Source organism: Mastigoproctus giganteus, chromosome 12 (genome assembly GCF_048544385.1).
Source record: "Mastigoproctus giganteus isolate SK-2022 chromosome 12, ASM4854438v1, whole genome shotgun sequence".
NCBI lineage: Eukaryota > Metazoa > Arthropoda > Arachnida > Uropygi > Thelyphonidae > Mastigoproctus > Mastigoproctus giganteus.
The window spans coordinates 37,233,227-37,252,303 of record NC_143586.1 but is presented as its reverse complement, the minus strand read 5'-3'; the positions used below and the strand labels follow the sequence as shown (position 1 = coordinate 37,252,303).

The 19,077-nt window shown below is 37.9% G+C and overlaps 1 protein-coding gene across 1 annotated transcript in view; it reads left to right on the top strand.

Annotated features, from left to right (window-relative positions):
* LOC150076901 (proteasome activator complex subunit 4-like) overlaps window positions 1–19,077 on the top strand; it is a 514,513-nt gene that overhangs the window by 298,584 nt on the left and 196,852 nt on the right. The gene's annotated exons all lie outside the window — the stretch shown is intronic.

Below are 19,077 nucleotides of genomic sequence, written 5' to 3'. Positions count from 1 at the left end.
CCCCGCTTTACGACGATCCATATTTACCACACTTTTTAATTATATCATGCTCCGTTCCTGAGACATTTGATCCCCACTAACAACATCTCATTCCCATATTATAATACGGTAACTACGTGTATGAGATGTCATTCCAGTATTATTATATGGGAATGAGATGCCATATTATAATATGTATTATAATATTTCTTGTTCTTGTATTATAATATGGGAATGAGAAATCAATCGACGTGCACTCTGTGTGGCAGACTCAGTTTGTAACTTGGCATCGTTGCATGCTGTTTATCTGTGTTTCACTGTTGATTATTGTACAAACTTTTACACATTATAATACATAAGTATATATATTTGTGTAATATAATAATTATACATTAATAATGGCAGATAATAGTAAAAGTGAAAAGAAATGCCATCAGTCTTTCACATTGGATACCAAAAGTAAAATTATTAAATTGAGTGATGATAGTGTATCAGTGAGATAGGTTGTAGTGTGAGATAGCTTACCTCACACTACAGTTATTACTGTTCTTAAGAACAAAGAAAAAATTCTAAGTGAAGTGAGAAGTGCTACACCAGTAATTATTCAACAATAATTCGTAAATGTGACAATATTATTGCTGATATGGAAAAACTTTTAATGGTGTGTGTATAGATGATCAAACTAACCAGTGTGTTCCCTTAAGCCAAGCGATCATCCAGAATAAGGCCCCAAGTCTTTTTGCTGACATGAAAGCCGGAGAGGGGAGGCAGCTAAGGATACTGAATTTGCTGCCAATAGAGGCTGGTTTAATAGATTTAAGCATAGGAGCAACCTCCATAATATTAAAGTTCAATGTGAAGCAGCTAGTGCAGATACATAAGCTGCAGCAAATTTTCCTGATGAGCTAGCCAAGATCATTGATGAGGGAGATTATTCTGAAATGCAGATTTTTAATGTGGATGAAACCAGCCTCTGCTGGAAAAAAAAATGTCTTCAAGAACATTTATAGCAAAGGAAGAGAAGTCAGTGCCAGAATTTAAAGTAGCAAAATATAGGCTAACCCTTTTGTTAGGTTCCAGTGCTGCAAGTGACTTTAAATAGAAGCCTATGCTAATTTATCATTCAGAAAACCCAAGAGCTTTAAAGAATTATGCAAAACCCAGTCTTCTTGTTTATTGGAAACCAAATTTGAAAGCATGAGTTACTGCATCACTTTTTGAAGAGTGGTTTTCAAATTTCTTTGTGGCTGCAGTTAAGGAATACTGTACAGAAAAAATTTCCTTCAAAATTTTACTTCTTTTTGATAATTCACCTGGCCACCTTAAATCATTAGATGATTTTAATTTTTATTTTTAGGTAAAATTACTTGAATTTAGATGATTCAAGTAATTTTCCTCCCTGCAAATACTACTTCATTGCTTCAACCAATAGCCCAAGGTGTTATTGTTACATTTAAATCATATTACCTAGGGAGAACATTTTCAATGGCTGTAGCTGCAATAGACAGTGGATCTGAAACTATGCCTAGAGCAAATGTAGTAAAAGAATTCTGGAAAAGCTTCATGATCGTGGATGGCATCGAGACTATTAAGGATGCATGGGACGAAGTGAAACAGTTAACACTTAAAGGCATTTGGAAGAGGTTGTGTCCCCAGTTTGCTACTGATGATTTTGAAGGATTTGAAAATCATGTTGAGGAGGCTACTACAAATTGTAGACATGGCAAGGCAGTTAGAGCTTTGAAGTGGAGCCCGAAGATGTTGCTGAACTGTTTGGTTACATTCACAGCCCCTAAATAATGAAGATCTTCTAGAACTTGAAGAGCTTAGGAGGAATAAAGAGGATTCTCATCCTGAGGATGTATTGAATCTCATTCCTAAAGAACTAACTTGCAAGAAACTTTCAAAGGCATTCAGGCTTTTATAAGGAGCAGTCCATTTTTGAAATGGTGGATCCCGATTTTGAAAGAAGTTCCAAAGTAAATGCTGGTATTTTAGATCAGTATGCCTGTTATAGCGAAATCGACAGAGAAAAGAAGAGCCACAATTCAAACTTCATTGGATTACTACTTTGATAAAAGACCAGCATCCTCTCAAATCTTAGATCAGCTTTCAACATGAACTAAAAGTCCTTCTCGAGCATCGAGGCTTACAAAAAGTTCATCCAAATCACCTGAAAGGAAGCGTTTAGCTGTAGACAAAAAAGATCCAGATGATGTAGAATTTGTGGCATTCACTTAAGGTTTGCTTCAATAAATTTATACTGTGCACCTAGTAGGGGGTGTATAGACAAAGTGAATGTATTGAGGTCATGCAGAAGCAGGTTTTTATCATTTATTTTGTCAAAAAAAATAGGTTTTAAAATGATCAATCCCCTCTAATCATATCTGCAACCTCTTACTTTTTATATTTTCCTATCTTTTATTCATACTAATTTTTTCATCCCTTTAATGCTGCCAAACAGTGTTTACATTTTATGTTTGGAAGTCACAAGCCTTTATGTAAATGCAGAGTGGAGGGACTTTCTTTCACAATTTTGTAAGTTGTTGCATTAATAATTAATTGCAGTGCTAATGGTAAGTGCTATGCTTAATTTTGTGTGACTTTCGATCATCACATGCAACTGCGAGTGAAAAAAAGGTAGTGTGATCTGCTTTACGACAATTTCCACTTTACGACAAATGCAGGCCCTGTGTGAAGTGTTATAGTGATCAGGCGATTTTCTGTGTGATTCATAGAGCGTTTTACTTACTCCAAGCCACAGTTCTTCTTCAGTTTAATTTTTTTTACGCTTTATTTAATCATTAACCTAGTCTTACGAATTGTAAGCAAGTTTCAGAATGGAAAGTCACCTTTCTTTTTTCCTTAAAACTAACACTTACTTTCATACTGCTTGGTCACAGCAGCACTGCTCCTGCCTCCCTGCGGCAGGGCCAGTAACCTGGGAGAAGAAATCCACTCTCCCAGAGCTGAAAGGAGCAAAGATGGATAACAGAATGTTTCCACCTTTAAAGCCATCATGTTCAAGAATAGAGACAAATCACACAGATAATGACTTTTCTCAACTGAAGAGGTTGAAAACAACTCCTCAAGAGGAGGAGATACCAGCTTGCCTCATATTACATTCACTATCAGACCAGCCTATGAGTAAATTATCACCATCCCTTGTGCAAAAGTGCATTGAAACTGCAGCAGGTTCACCTAAAACAGTCAGGTGACTCTTTCACAAAATTTGCAGGACAATTAATAAAAGTTGCTCCCCATGCCACCCTAAACTCCTCTAAGGGAGTAATAACAGAATAGGATTTATTAACTGTGTCAGAGGAGGAAATTGTCAAAGAGCTTCATGAACAAAAGGTCATCCATGCAAGGAGAACTATGACTCAAAAAGATTGTAATCTTGCTCCAACAAGAAGCATAATTTTCTCACTTTTAACACTCTTAGCTTACCAACATCTGTGAAAACAGGCTATCGGCATTGCCGTGTCTGACCATACATCCCAAATCCCATCAGGTGCTACAAATGCCAAAAGTACGGACGCTCCCAGACTACATGTCGAGATGAGGCAATATGCCCCAACTATGGATCAAAAGAGCATAACCAATCCGATTTCACCATTACCACTCTGCATTGCCCAATTTGTAAGGGTAATCACCCAGCTTTCTCAAAAATATGTGAACTATGGAAGCAAGGGGAAAAAATTCAAAAATATAAAATAGAAAACAAAGTGACATACCCAGAGGCAAGAAGACATAACGAAAACAGAGACAAAGCGTACGTATGCCACAGCAGCTCAACATTTCCAGTCAGTGTGATTCACACTGATGTATCATTTCTTCTGAATGTATCTGTTGCTAATTGGCATGTTCATTACTCTCTAATTTGAAACAGTCTCCTTCGCAACAAACAACAGAACAAGCCAGTAATACTCCAATTACCATACCAACTGATGTTCCTCAACAATAAAACCAAAAATGACAGAAACTACGAAACCACAATCATCACTCTCCACTGGAATGGACATTGATCAATAGCAGACTTGATTCAGACGATGGCATATTAGAACTACATGCAACCAATGAGATGGGTGTGACCCGTTCCATCTTTCCTAAGAAAAACGAAACAAAAATAGATTAATACAAGCAAACTGTCAGATCCGAAAACAACCCATAAAACTACATAATAGAAAGTTTCCTTCAATGGAATTGTAGAGGCTTTCGTAATACAAAAGATGATTTGCAGGATCTTATCGATCGATATGAACCAGCTGGCATAGCCTTACAGGAAACTCTTTTAAATTCACGGGTGTCTCCTACCCTGAAAAATTATACCACCTTCAGACGTGATAGGAGTATTGACACTTCAGCTCGTGGAGGGGTGGCAATTATTGTCAGAAACAACATTCCATTCAAACATGTTTCTCTTCAGACACCTTTTGAAGTAGCGACAGTGTGCATTGTAATGTGTATCACTCTTACAATAGCTTCTATATATCTCCCCCTCCTAATTTATCTCTATAAAACTCCTAACAACCAACCAACCTAATTTATCTCTCTCCTCAGATGAATTAGAAAATCTAATAGATCAGCTGCCATATCCGTTCTACTTGGGAACTTTAATGCTGATCACCCACTATGGGGATCTGTCAGTTGACAAAGGGGGTAAAATATTAGAATCCCTGCTTGATGCTCATAACCTTAGCCTGTTAAACACTGGCGAACCCACCTACATCCATTTTTCTACTGGATCCGTTGACTGCAATAGACCTTTCAGTTTGTTCTCCCTCTATATATGCCAATACAGAGCGGAAAATCTTAATTACTCACTAAATAGTGATCATCTACCAATTATTTGCAAAATTCAAACACAAGTAAGCATGTCCCCTTTGCAGCAACCCACTTAGAAATTTCGTAGGGCAAGCTGGACTGAATATGCCTCCCAAATTCAGTTTGATGATAAAGTACAGTCCCAGCCATTAGATATTGTCACCGACCATATAACCAAACAGATATTACAAGCTGCAAATTCTACAATACCTAAATTTTTGCCTGGGAAATGCAAACACCAATTATTGGTGGAATCAGGGATGCACACATGCTAAACAAACAAAAATTAGAGCCTGGAATCTGTTTTGAAAATTCCCTACAACTGCTACAACAGTTCCGACATTCCCTACAACAGTTCCGACAAATAAGAAGAAAAGCAAAGAAAGATGCCTGTATAAGTATTACTTCCACGATTAACAAGAGCATGGACAACAGATTCATCTGGAAGAAACTCCAAGCAGCTTAATGGTAAATATGTGCAGTACCCAGCTCCAATTCTAAACTGGAAAGGGCAGGAATTGTCTGCACCAACAGAAATAGCAAATGCATTAGCCGAATCATTTGCCAGTATATCAGCAGTGTCCACTTACAGCTGAACCTTTCAGAAAATTAAGGCATCTGCAGGACAACATAAAATAAACTACTCTACTCTGACCCATACAATCAGCCGTTCACTTTAACAAAACATTTAGAGTTTCTGAATAAAACATCCGGTACCACTGCTGGTCTGGACAGAGTATGCTATATAGTGTTAAAAAAACTAAATAACAAAGCAATAAACTCCCTGTTGGATTTCTAAAACATAATATTTTTAGAAAATGCTTAGCCACACTCTTGACACCACTCAATTGTACTAGCATTTCCAAAGCCAGGGAAGGATCATACCAAGAAACATAATTACAGGCCAATTTCGCTGACTAGCTGTTTAGGCAAAGTTTTAGAAAAAATGGTCCATGGGCAGCTAATGTGGTTTCTGGAAACTAATAATCTGATAAACCAAAACCAGTATGGGTTTCGGAAGAATCGCTTGACCTTTGACGTGATGATCAAAGTAGAAGCAAACATCCACAATGTTTCATAAGGAGACAACATCTTGTAATGGTTAATCTCAATATTGAGAAAGCCTTCAATACCATTTGGTGATGTGGTGTCCTCCAGGACCTTCGTTCTTTTGGTTTGAGAGGGCAGTTACCCCAATTTCTACAAAACTTCCTTCACCGCAGAACATTTCAGGTCACATACATGAACAGTGTATCCAAATCATTCGAACAAGAAGAGGGCGTACCACAGGGTTCCATCCTGAGCGCAATATTATTTGCAATAAGAATTACAAATATGACACAAGATATACCAAAAACAGTTGAATCATACATGTTTGCTGATGACTTCATTATCTCTTGTCAGTCACAAACTATAAATACCATTGAAAGGCAACTTCAGCTATCCATCACCAACATAGAATTGTGGGCGCATTGGAATGGCTATTCCTTAGCAGAAAATAAATAGACTGCAATTCATTTCTGTAAAATATGAAAATTATATCCGGATCCCGAAATATATTTAAAAAACAACCTGATTCCTCTTACCAACGATTTTTGTTTATTTGGGTTATATCTAGATAATAAACTTCGTTTTTCCAATCATATAGCCTATCTTAGAACCACCTATCTAAAGAAATTGAACATCTTAAGAGCTGTCTCTGCTAACTCCTGGGGTGCCGATAGACACTCTCTCTCTTACAACTTTATAAAACTTATATCCGTCCCGATTAGATTACAGATCACTTGTTTATGACTCTGCAAGAAACAGTTCCTTGTTACATCTGAATACCATTCAACATAGTGTCTTAAGGATAGCCATGGGAGCCTTCAGAACATTTCCAGTTCACAGCCTGTATATTGAGGCAAATGGACCACCACTGCACCTCAGACGAAAATCTTTGCTATGTAGCTATGCTGCAAAAATTAAAAGTATTCCATCTCATCCCAGTTGGGAATACCTATTTGACACTCAGTATATAATGCTATATCATTTTGGACTAAAGATGAATATGGCTAAAACAAAAGTAATGATGAACAAGTATGCCACAGAAAGAGACATAATGATTGAAGGAGCAGTAATTGAAAAGGTGGAGTCATATACTTATCTGGGACAAGTTATTAGCTGTAATAATGATAAATGGCTGGAAGTCAAGAGAAGAATAAATTTTGGATGGATAGCATTCAGGAAATATAGTCACATACTGAAGAGCAATATCCCAGTTTGTCTGAAACGTAAAATAATGGACCAATGTATACTCCCCACCATGACTTATGGAAGTGAAACTTGGGCACTCACCAAAAGAATGGAAGAGAAGCTGAGAACCACACAGCGAAGAATGGAACGAATCATATTGGGAATAAGACTGTTAGATAAGAAGAGAAACACATGGATTAGGCAACAAACTCAAGTAAAGGACATTCTTATCAAAACTAAAGAACTAAAATGGTCTTGGGCAGGACACATAGCTCGAAGACATGATGACAGATGGACTAAGAAAATAACAGAATGGTATCCAAGAGGAGCTAGAAGAAAACCTGGAAGACAAAGGCGGAGATGGATAGATGAAATTCATGAGTTTGTGGGTAGTAAATGGATGTCCAGTGCTCAAAACAGAAGCAACTGGAAAGTTGCTGGAGAGGCCTTCATCCTGCAGTGGATTGAAAATGGCTGATGATGATGATGATGATGATGATGATGATTTGACACTCAGTATATAATGCTATATCATAATAAACCTAACGAAAAATGCCCTGCAGGTCTTAGATTGCAAGAACTAATGGCTAGTTGGAATATTAACTTTCAGCAAATCCTCGAAGACGTTGCTCCTCCTGAACATCCCTGGATTCAATCCACGCATCCTTGTAATAATTTATTTTGCTCATCTCAGATGCCCAAATTATTCACTGTATGATTCCTTTCGCCTTAAAGGTGGTACTTGTGCATATGTCCGTTCTGATATTTTCTGTCAGAGACTTGGCAATTTGGAATCTCCTCTCTTTGATCTTCTCTGGCTTAAAATCTCTACCTCATTGTGTCAAATTCATCTGTTGTCTCTACCGTTCTCCCAACTCCACTAATCACTTGGAGCTCTTTGACTTCCTCTCTTTGCAACTTGACTTTCGCCAGTCCAACTTTCCTAAGAGTGAGTTAATTTTCCTTGGTGATTTTAATGTTCACAACTCCAGCTGGCTTCTGTTTTCTAGTCACACCGACCCAGCAGGTCGAGATGCTGAGGCTTTTGCAATTACTAATGACCTAGCACAGATTGTTCATTTACCTACAAGAATACCGGACAATCCTAATCATACAGCCAATACGCTTGATCTTTTTCTCACAAACAACCCTTCTAAGTACAAGGCTGAAGTGAGAGGTCCTTTAGGCACTTCAGATCACAACTTGGTGATTGTCTCTTCTCCAGTGGAACCTTTATCTCATGGCTATTCCCAACTTCGTGTTGTTTGGCTTTACAAGAATGCAAAATGGGATGACCTGCGAGACTTCTTTTCTTTGGTCGGATTACTGTTTCAAAAGTTCTGATGTCAACGTTTGCTCAGATCGTGTCAGTGAAATTATTCTTGCAGGAATGGAATCCTTTATCCCACACTCCACTTTAAAATCTCGTCTTTTATCTAAACCCTAGTTTTCCAATAAATGTGCTAAAGTTGCATATCTTAATTGGCTTGTTTCTAATTCTTCAGTTTCATTTTCTGCCTACACCAAAGCTCACAACAATTGTAAAGCAGTTATTAACCGGTCCAAACTAGAGTTTGAACAGGCTAAGAGTAGAAAACTTGCTTCTTGCCCTAATGGTAGCTGAGCATTCTGGTCTCTTGCCAAAGCTATTGGCTGCAACTTTTGCACATCTCTGCTCCCACCTCTGTCCAAACCGGACGGTTCTGTTGTCACTTCAGACAAGGATAAAGCTGACCTGCTAGCATCCCATTTTTCTTCCAACTCATGCATTAACGATCTTGGTAAAACCCTTCCACCATTCCCAACACGCTCCATTCAATGCCTCCTGTGGTCTTCTGTCAGAAGGATTTTGACGAATCTTGATGCTAAGAAAGCTCCAGGTCCCGATGGTATTTCTCCACTTGTTCTCAAAACCTGTGCTCCTGAACTTACTCCTATTCTTTGCCACCTTTTTTCATTTTCTTATTCCAAAGGTGTTTTTCCTTTTGCTTGGAAATTTGCTCATATCCAGCCAGTTCCTAAAAATGGTGACAAATCCCTCCCATCCAGTTATCGTCCCATTGCAATTACTTCTACTCTTTCTAAAGTAATGGAGAAATCAATTAACTGCCAGATTTTAAACTACCTAGAAACCTTCTGTCTGATCAACGATCGCCAGTATGGATTCCGTCAGTGTCGATCCACTGGTGATATTCTGGCTTATGTTACCCATTTATGGATTAATTCAATGGAAAGGTTTGGTGAAACACAAGTAGTTGCTCTTGACATCTCAAAGGCTTTCGGTCATGTTTGGCATAAAGGTCTTCTAAACAAGCTTCCATCTTATGGTTTGCCAACTGTTTTTAGTAATTGGTTATCCTGTTTTCTCTCTGATCGCGCACTGAGGGTGATGGTATATGGCTCTCTCTCTTCTAACTTCTCCACTAATGCCGGGGCCCCCCCAAGGTTCAGTTCTTTCCCCCCACTCTTTTCCTCTTGTATATTAATGACCTTCTTCCATTGACTGGAAATCCTATCCATAGTTTTGCCGATGATAGTACATTGCATTCCACTTTCCATTTTGAGAAACCTTGTCCTGCTCAATCAGCTTCAACTTCTCGAAAATCTGCTACCAATTCCTTAAATGCCGATCTTCAGGTAATTCTCCAGTGGGGCAAAGACAACTTAGTTGATTTCAACCCTTCTAAAACTCAGTCTTGTCTTGCAAAAAGGATTCTTCTGCTCCTATGCTTATCTTTAGTGACACTCCGATTTCTAGGTAAAATGATATATCTCTTTTGGGGATTACCCTGACTTCTAATCTCTCTCTTGGCACAAGCACATTACAAATATTGCTTCTTCTGCATCTAAAAAACTTGGTTTTCTCTTTTGCTCTCGCTTTTACTTTTCTTCCAAACAGCTGCTCATTCTGTATAAATCGCAAATCCGCCCTGCCATGGAATATTGTTCCCTCATCTGGGGTGGTGTCCCCAAAACCTCTCTCAGGCTTCTTGATTCCATTCAGAAGAGGGCAGTTAGGTTAATTAGTGACTCATCTCTAACAGAGTCTCTCCACTCGCTGTCTCATAGACATACTGTTTCTGCTGCATGCCTCTTCTACAGATACTTCCATGGGCACTGTTCTTCTGAATTGGCTTCTATAATTCCTGCTCTCTCTCTCTCTCTCTCTCTTTCAAAACAGTCTGAACATGTGCCACCACCAGCCAACATCCATTTACTGTCCAACTTCAAACTCACAGTACCAACTTTTCATCTTCCTCGTTTATTCCTTCAACTGCCGTTTTCTGGAACAACCTTCCTTCATACATATTTCCTGAAAATTATAGTCTACAGAAGTTCAAGTCCAATGTCAACAAATATCTTCTTTCGTCTTCTCAACCTCCAACCCAAGCATGGTACTAAGTACTATAGGTTCTAACACCTCTCGTGTTTGGGGTTTACAAAAAAAAAAAAAAAAAAAAAAAGATGATCACTCTGTTGGATCCCTAGTAATGTCGGCATCCCAGGTAATGAATGTGTGGATCATGCTGCTAAACATCCTGTTAATGGATCTTTCTGCTATCAGAAATACACTGATTATAGATCCATTATTAAAACAGCATGGAATTAATGAGCTGAACTGTGGCAAACTCAAGTCAATAACAAACTATTTCAGATCAAAAAAGAACCTCAACTGTGGATGTCTAGTTTCATGAGAAGCAGGCGAGAAGAAGTCATTTTGGCAAGACTGAATCGGTCATTCATATACAGGGTGATTCACTACCAGTGCGACAAACTTGCAGGAGGTGTAGGGGGCACAAGGATGAATTGGAATCATAGCATTGCAGGGTCCGAAATGTCTTCATCATGCGGTAGAGGACGTTGAACAGGAGGTCGCGTGAACAGCGATCCCACTGGAAGTCAGCATTTGCGAACCGTTTCTGTTGAAGAAACCAAGTAGCAAAAGTCCTCCGGAGTGGATAATCCGCAGGCTGCAATGATTGGACGCATTGCAAATGGTATGAACTTATTTGGTTTGTTGATAGTATCCTCCATACAGTGGATTGGGAAATACCCAATCATTGGCCTATCGCTCGAGTACTCTTACTCGGATTGCCTTCTGCAAGATGTAGGACATTCTCGTCATTCGCTCTCGATTCATGGTACCTCTCGTGAAACAACCAGTCTCATGTAACCTTCTCATCATATGATTAAAATCGTATGATGAGGAGCATACCTGTGCGGGAAACGTTTCTGGTACAAGTGCAGAGCGGCGCGCCCGTTACAGTCCGCAGCTCCATACGCGAGGTGCACGTCGGCCAGTTCAACATCTGAATACTCGTCCATCCTACTGCCTCGGGAACCGGTTCGCAAATGCTGGCTTCCAGCGGGATTGCTGTTCACGTGACCTCCCGTTCAACGTCCTCTACCGCATGGTGAAGGCATTTCGAACCCTGCAATGCTATGTGATTCTGATTCATCTTTGTGCCCCCTACACCTCCTGCAAGTTTGTCACACTGGTAGTGAATCACCCTGTATAACTCATCTGTTCTTGCTTATGGGAGAGAACCCTCCTTAATGTTCCTTCTGTCAATCCCAAGTAACAATCAAACATATTCTCATAGAGTGTCCTCAATATTCAAGTATCTGGAAATCCAGTTTTTGCTCTCCGTCCAACTTTCAGGAACCTTTAACTTAACAACACATACTTGGCAATGATGCAGATTTTGAAGCTCTGTTTCAATACTTGATAAGTATAAATATATATAGTCACCTCTGATAACTATAATTATACTTATATATTTTTATAAGTATAATTGATATATATATTTATACTTGACATTGATATATATTATAATTGATATATATATTTATACGTGACTATATATATTTATACTTGATAAGTATAAATATATATAGTCACCTCTGATAACTATAAGATAAAACATTCAGTTATAAATTAATCATGAACAGGCACAGTATGGTCCAGGAGGCCCTTGTGCCAAAAAATCCTCAGCACAACAACAACGGCAAATGCCTGGAACCTAGCCTGTTGTAACTGTGTGGTATGCCTGTATATGTGCTTTTAATAATAGCCATGCAATTTCTACATTTTATGAAGTTCTGTCATATAAAGTATACAGACTATCCACAAAAATGAATTACATAATAGATATTAGAAGTATTGTATTTTATTGTATGAATGTTTGAAAAGTCTTCTATTTATAGGAGAACAGAGCAGTTTTAGCCTTTATTTTTTTTTATGTAATTATTATTTTTTTAAAATCTGTGCTTTATATATTATGCTATTTATTAGTGATTTGTTATTCTAGTTCCATGACAGCTATTTATCAACACACCATTCTATTTCAAATATTTGTGCATTTGGCACCAAGTTTTATGCTACAAACAGCGTTTGCTGTTGCTCTGTGACAAAACACTGTTTGTGGCTCAAAGGGCATATATATGTGTATTTGAAGTACAGGGGATCCTCATTATCTGAGGATAATTGGTTCTAGAAAATTCCACTTAAAACAGGGACCAATTTTCATAATGTTTATTATTTAAATAAAACTAAATGCAACTAGGCATAATATTTTAAGAGTTTAAGATTCTATATCTATATAATATCAGTGTAGATACACCATAGACAACTCTTAAAGAAAAACTATGATAGTAATGTGAAAAGCATCATTTCATCTGTATCTCATATTGTGCTTATCCTTCACAATAAGTTGCCCATGTATTACAGTATCTCAAATAAGTAACGCTTCACTAATAGAGAAGGCTATTGTTACTTATTCTCGGTGGACAGGTACCCTGGTATAGCAAGTGACGCATTGCTTATTTGAGGTAGTGCAATACATGGGCAACTCTTTGTGAAGGATGGGTAGATATGGTGTATCTATGCCGATATTATATAGTAATGTTTATTATGAAGTTAACTTGTACATAGTAAGAAATGGATGAAGGAACCGAAAAATGAGAAAATTCATTTTTTAGACATTTTTTATTATAATATGTTACATAATGTAAGGTTAAGTAAAGTTTATTGAAGTTACATTATTTTTCAGTTGTACAAATAGTGAATCCAGAGTTTGTTTGTTTTTGTTGTATTTTTTCAGATAAAATTGGGTCGTAGCATTTAGTTATGTCTTTAACTTCGCACTTAACATATGTTGCACAGTCATGAAGATCGTTTTAACAAAAAAAAATATTTAAGTGCTTGGTCAATTTCTCAAGGGAAAAAGCTTTAATTCTTTAATTTTCAAAACCTCGTAACTGCGGGGACTCGGATAATGAATACTCGGATACCGAGAACCCCCTGTATATGTCTAGCAAATGATATTTTGCTAGACAGTTTTTGTAGTTAATGTAATTGTGTGAGTTAAGGTGATACTATTATATTTTCACTGTTTCTAATTCATTACTCAAATATTTAAATAGTTTTACATTGTTAATTAGTTTGGCTTGTGCGGTTTCATTACAGTGAAAGGTGTAGACTGAATCATAGACTGTGAAAAATACAACCACCACTGATATATACATTTCAAGATTACAAATTGAAATTGTATTTAGATTGGATCCTAAACCTTTTTAAAGATGCTTAAATATTTAGGTATAAAAATTTATTAGTTTTTATTTTTGCCACTCTCTGCACAGTAGTACCAAGTTCATACAAACATGGAATCAAAATTTTCAGGTTATTGGCAATTTGTGAGTTTTGGAGGAAAATAAATCAAGTAATAACAGGAATGTGTGATTCAGCCAATGTCATATTGAAATTTTGAGTTATTTCTTGGTTCGTTGTTGTTGTCAGTTTTTGTCAGTCTGCAACTAGTCTAGGAGCTTTTATGTCATGACAACCTTACTAGTAACACCCTAGGCCAGAGGTTCTCAACCTGTGCATTGCGACATCTTGGGGAGGCACCATAATTTACCAGGGGGCATCATGGACGATGTAATAGTTTATGTAAGATTTCCATGGCAAGTATTAAAAATGATTTTTTTTTTTTTTTTTTTTTTTACTATTAGATATCTACTACTATTTGATATGTATTATTAATGTAAATAATTATAGAAAATATTTGGGATCTTTTGTCATTGTTTTCCCTGACCGTATTCATGGGATCTGGTTACTACTAGCAATTGCTTCGGGTATTTCTGCATGTTATTTGACCTTACATGAGTCTGAAAAAGGCAACGCTGGAAATCTGCTCGTTGTAACCGCATATTCAGAGTACAATCAGGCCGACTGAGCTAGCTGGGTGGGTAAAGTGCCTGCCTGGCAACCCAAAGGTTGTGGGTTTGAATCCTGCCTCGGGCTTGGATCAGAGTAGAAAATGCAAAAACCTTGGGAGGTGCAATATGGCCACAGAAGCCGATGTGGCAACAACTAACAAAAAAAAAAATAAAATAAAGTACAATCAGCCATTTGGTCTAAGTGTACGTGTGTTTCGAATCACATACAAATGTCAACATTTTTACATGTGGTGAGTTACTGGTAGTGCAGTTTACATTAGACTAGTGTTGCGCATATGTTAAAAGTAACTATATTAAAAAAAAAAAACCATAGTGTTACGTCGCATTGTTGTTTTGTGTTTTTCAATTTATTATTTTTCTTATAGTTGACCATGGCAGAAAAAATTTTTAATATGAATAAAAAAAAAGCAAGCACAAACATCACATTAATGTTTTTTAAGAATAAAATAATAACCCAATTATTAGTTAATGTATTAATAATTATTGTATTAACATATTAAAAATAAGAAATTGTACAGTTGTAGATGTTTTACTTCAATGGAGGTGCCCAGAAAATTTTACAGGTCAAGGGAGGCATGGGCTCAGAAAGTTTGAGAACCTCTCCCTGACCTAGGCCAATAAATTAAAATAATAATAATATGGGATTTAAGAAACTATTCGGGAAAATTTTTGAAAAATATATTTCTGAATGAGTGTCAGCAGAGCGGGTTTTTTTTTTTTTTTTTTAATGAAAACCTCAAGCACGAGATGTATTAGAAACTAAACGTGCATGGGTTGAAAGTTGAGAAGATGAAAGATTTCTTTCCACCTCACATTTAGCTTTTTCTAACTTATAAATTACTTTTACTACAGATAAGGTAAGAACATCGTGATAGGCATAAATAAGTTTTCATCATCAGTGTGCATGAATATTCAAATATATGCATCTCATTCATACAAGCAACAGTTTTGTTTCTTCAAAAATGAAGTATGCTACATCTTTTTTTAGTTGCTGTAACAAAAAAATAAATAATAATAATAAAAACCTGCCTGTACGTGCACTCTGACAGAGAGCAATCAAAGAACTACAGCAAATAGTTGCTTCAAGTTACCGGTTCAAGTTTCCTGATTAAATTTTAGTATATAAATATTGCAATTTTTAGTTTTTTTTTTTTTAGCACCTGGAGAGTAGGCACCTGCATGGTCATCTGATTGAATGGGTTCAGCAAGCTGAATGCTGATGGGATTCTTCCTCTTACAAAAATTAAGAACCAAAGGGGGGCATAGATTTAAAAGGCAGTTGTAGAATAGATGAGGAAAGACAGTTGTAAAATAGATGTGCAGAAATTTGCATTTAGCCAGCTGGGGATTCATTGGGGAACAGACTTCCATCTTTTTTTGGTTGAAGTTGATAGCCTTAAAAATTTAAGGCTGAGCTGGACAGGCATTTCGAACGAATGGTGGGGTGAAATGGGATGTTTCTTTTTTTTTATTGGCAGATGCTGCATAAGCTTGCTTTCTTTAGCATTAGCATTAGTAGAGGCATATGATGCAAGAAAGCAAGCTTATTCAGCCTCAGCCAAAAAAAAAAAAAAAAAAAAAAAAAACCCTTCCACTTCACCCTTCCATACGTTCGAAAAGCCTGTCCAGCTGAGCCTTAAATTTATTTAGGTTATCGACTTCCACAACAAGGGATGGAAGTCTGTTCCAACAACCAACTACCCGCTGGCTAAAGCAAATTTCCGCACATCTATCCTACATCTGTCTTTCCTTAATTTGAATTTATGCCTTCTCAGGTGATTATTCTGAGCAAGAGGCAGTATCCCATCAGCATTGAGCATGCTCAAACCATTCAAGGCTTTGTACACCTCTATCAGATCACCTCGCCAGTGCCTAGTCTCCAGACACTGTAATTTGCAAAACTTAAGCCTTTCTTCGTAAGAGCAACCCTTCGTTCCGTTCACTAACCTTGTTGCCTTTCTCTGTACTCGTTCCAGCAGCTCTACATCCTTCTTGAAATGAGGCCTCCAGACCTGTATACTTCAAGGTGCGGCCTGACCATTGCCTTATACAAGGGAATAATCACCTCCCTATCCCTGCTAGAAAAATTCCTGTATATCATTGATAAGACACCATGAGCTACTCTTGCAGCCCGTCTGCACTGCTCAGAGAATTTCATATCTGCCTGCACAATTACCCCCAGGTCCTTTTCATTCTCTACCACTGTCAGTGTAGTACCACAGAGTTGATACGTTGCTCTGGGGTTGCTGTTTCCCATATGTAGTACTTTACATTTGTCAATGTTAAACTTCATTTGCCACCTCTCAGCCCATCTGCTCAACCTTTCCAGATCCTGTTACAGCAGCATAGCCGTCAGTAGCATCCTTAACAACCCTGCCAACCTTTGTATCGTCTGCAAACTTGGACATTAAGCTTGATATACCATCATCAGTATTATTTATAAATATCGAAAACAACAATGGACCCAACACTGAACCCTGAGGGACTCCACTAATAACATTAGTTCACGATGAGCAGTGTCCATTAATTACCACTCTGTCTTCTGCCACTGAACCATCCCTTTATCCATAGCAACAATTTTCCACCAATGCCACACTGCTCCAATTTGTGCAGCAGTCTTCCATGTGCAACAGTATCAAAAGCCTTTCTAAGATCCAAATATATAATATCAAAATTATTCCCTGCATCCAATTCTTTTGTGACTACATCATAGTATCCAATCAGTTTGGTCAGGAAAGACCTTCCCTTAACAAAACCATGCTGTGTCTGAGCTTTAACTGAATTCTTGTCAAGATGATCCTGCAGTGCTTATTTAACCAGTGCTTCAATTAATTTTCCTGGAACAGAAGTTAAACTCACAGGTCTATAATTACTTGTGTCAGCCTTTGATCCTCCTTTGTGAATTGAAGCTACATTTGCACATCTCCAGTCTGTGGGTAACTCCCCCAAGTCCAAGGAAGCTCCCATAATTATGGCTAACGGATTGCTTACTTCCTTTGCTGCCTCCTTTAATATAACTGGATAGATCCCATCCACCCCAAGTGCCTTTCTTGTATTTATCTTCAACAATTTCTCCTCCACTTTACTCTCAGTTATTACAAGATCATCTAGCTCACTGCCAGTGTTTACTTCATCTATGGCATTCCCCTTCCTGAATAACTCCTGATGTGTGAATGTAGATGCAAAATATTGATTTAGTTTGTTAGCTACCTAAGCAGGATCATCAACAGTTGAACCATCGATATCAAGTGGACCAATCTGATTCATCCCCTTCCTTCTAGAGTTTACATAAGTAAAGAACTCCTTGCTGTTTTTCTTTGCATCCCTTGCCAAATATTTCTCGTAATCTGCCTTCGCCTTCCTAACCTCCTTTGTAACTTGGTTACAGATCAACTTATATCTATCATAGGCTTCTGTGTCATATGTTAATTTATATGTATCCCATGCATTTTTTTTCTCTGCCATATGTCTCATTAGTTCATCTGACATCCATTTAGGCCTGAACCTTGAACAATATTTCTTAGTTGGTATGTAAATCCTAGTAGGTTCCAAGATAAGTTCTTTGAATGCTTCCCATTTCGAAGTTTGCTGTTGGTAACATCATCAGTTGGTCCCACTGTATAGAGTTTAAATACTGTCTCAGACCATCGTAGTCGCCTTTACGAAAGCAACAACCCTTCCCTTTACCCCTGGTGGTAGTTACCTCCTTGAGTAAATCCCACTTCAGCACACTGTGATCACTGCCACCTAGTGGTTCCTGTATCTGCAGATTCATAATGCATGAAGAATCACTACTGATAATCAAATCAAGAGTATTGCTCCCCCTAATTGCCTCCTGAACATGCTGATGTAGAAAACAATCATCCAATAAATCCACAAAAGCCTTGCTAGTGTGTGAGTGACCAACCCACAAATTCCAGTCAATATCTGGGAAATTAAAATCCCCCATTATAAGACTCTCTGATTTACTGGCCCACTCTGTTTCCCTGTTCAGTTTCTTATTATACTCATCAGAGTCATTAGGCCTATAGCACACTCCTACTCTCAATTTTGATCTCCCAATGCTTAGGTCACACCAAACTGACTCGACACTGCACTGTCCAGCGATGTTGACTGGCTTCACTTGCTTGGATTTTATGTGTTTCTTAACTAATAGCATAACCCCTCCTCCTTTCCTATCCTTTCTGTAGACGTTGTACTCCCCAAATTCCAGTTCTGCATTACTTATATCTGTGTGACACCACGTCTCTCATATCCCAACAATATCCGCCTTTGATGCTTTGAGCAATACCTCAAATTCATCAAATTTATTTACCAAACTCCTAACATTGGTGTACACGCGTAGGTGGTAGATGACTTTCATCAACCGGTGAAATACCAACACTTTGCTTATTGGAGGCTTGAAGTGGTGAAACCCATGTTTAGTCTCTAGAGCAAAGTTTCCAGCATCCCCCTCCCCCCCATACTTCACCTTCAATCCATGCATGGTACTAAGTACTATAGATTTTGATACCTTTCGTGTTTTGGGTTTTCATAAAAAAAAAAAAAAAACACGCAAGTATACATGCACCTGTTCTTTTTCTTAGCAACCCTAACAAAACCCATGTGTTTACTTGTACCCCAATGACTCCCAGCAGTCTCTGAAATATCCTGCATCTTATTTTCCAGGCTGCTGCACATTCCAATAGAAGCAGTGCAAGAATCACTTTCACCTCTGCCAATGGCTACCGTTAATCTAGTAGTCCTTGTATTCCCCCCAATCTAGCAGTTTTCCGACCTACCTAACGCTGCCTC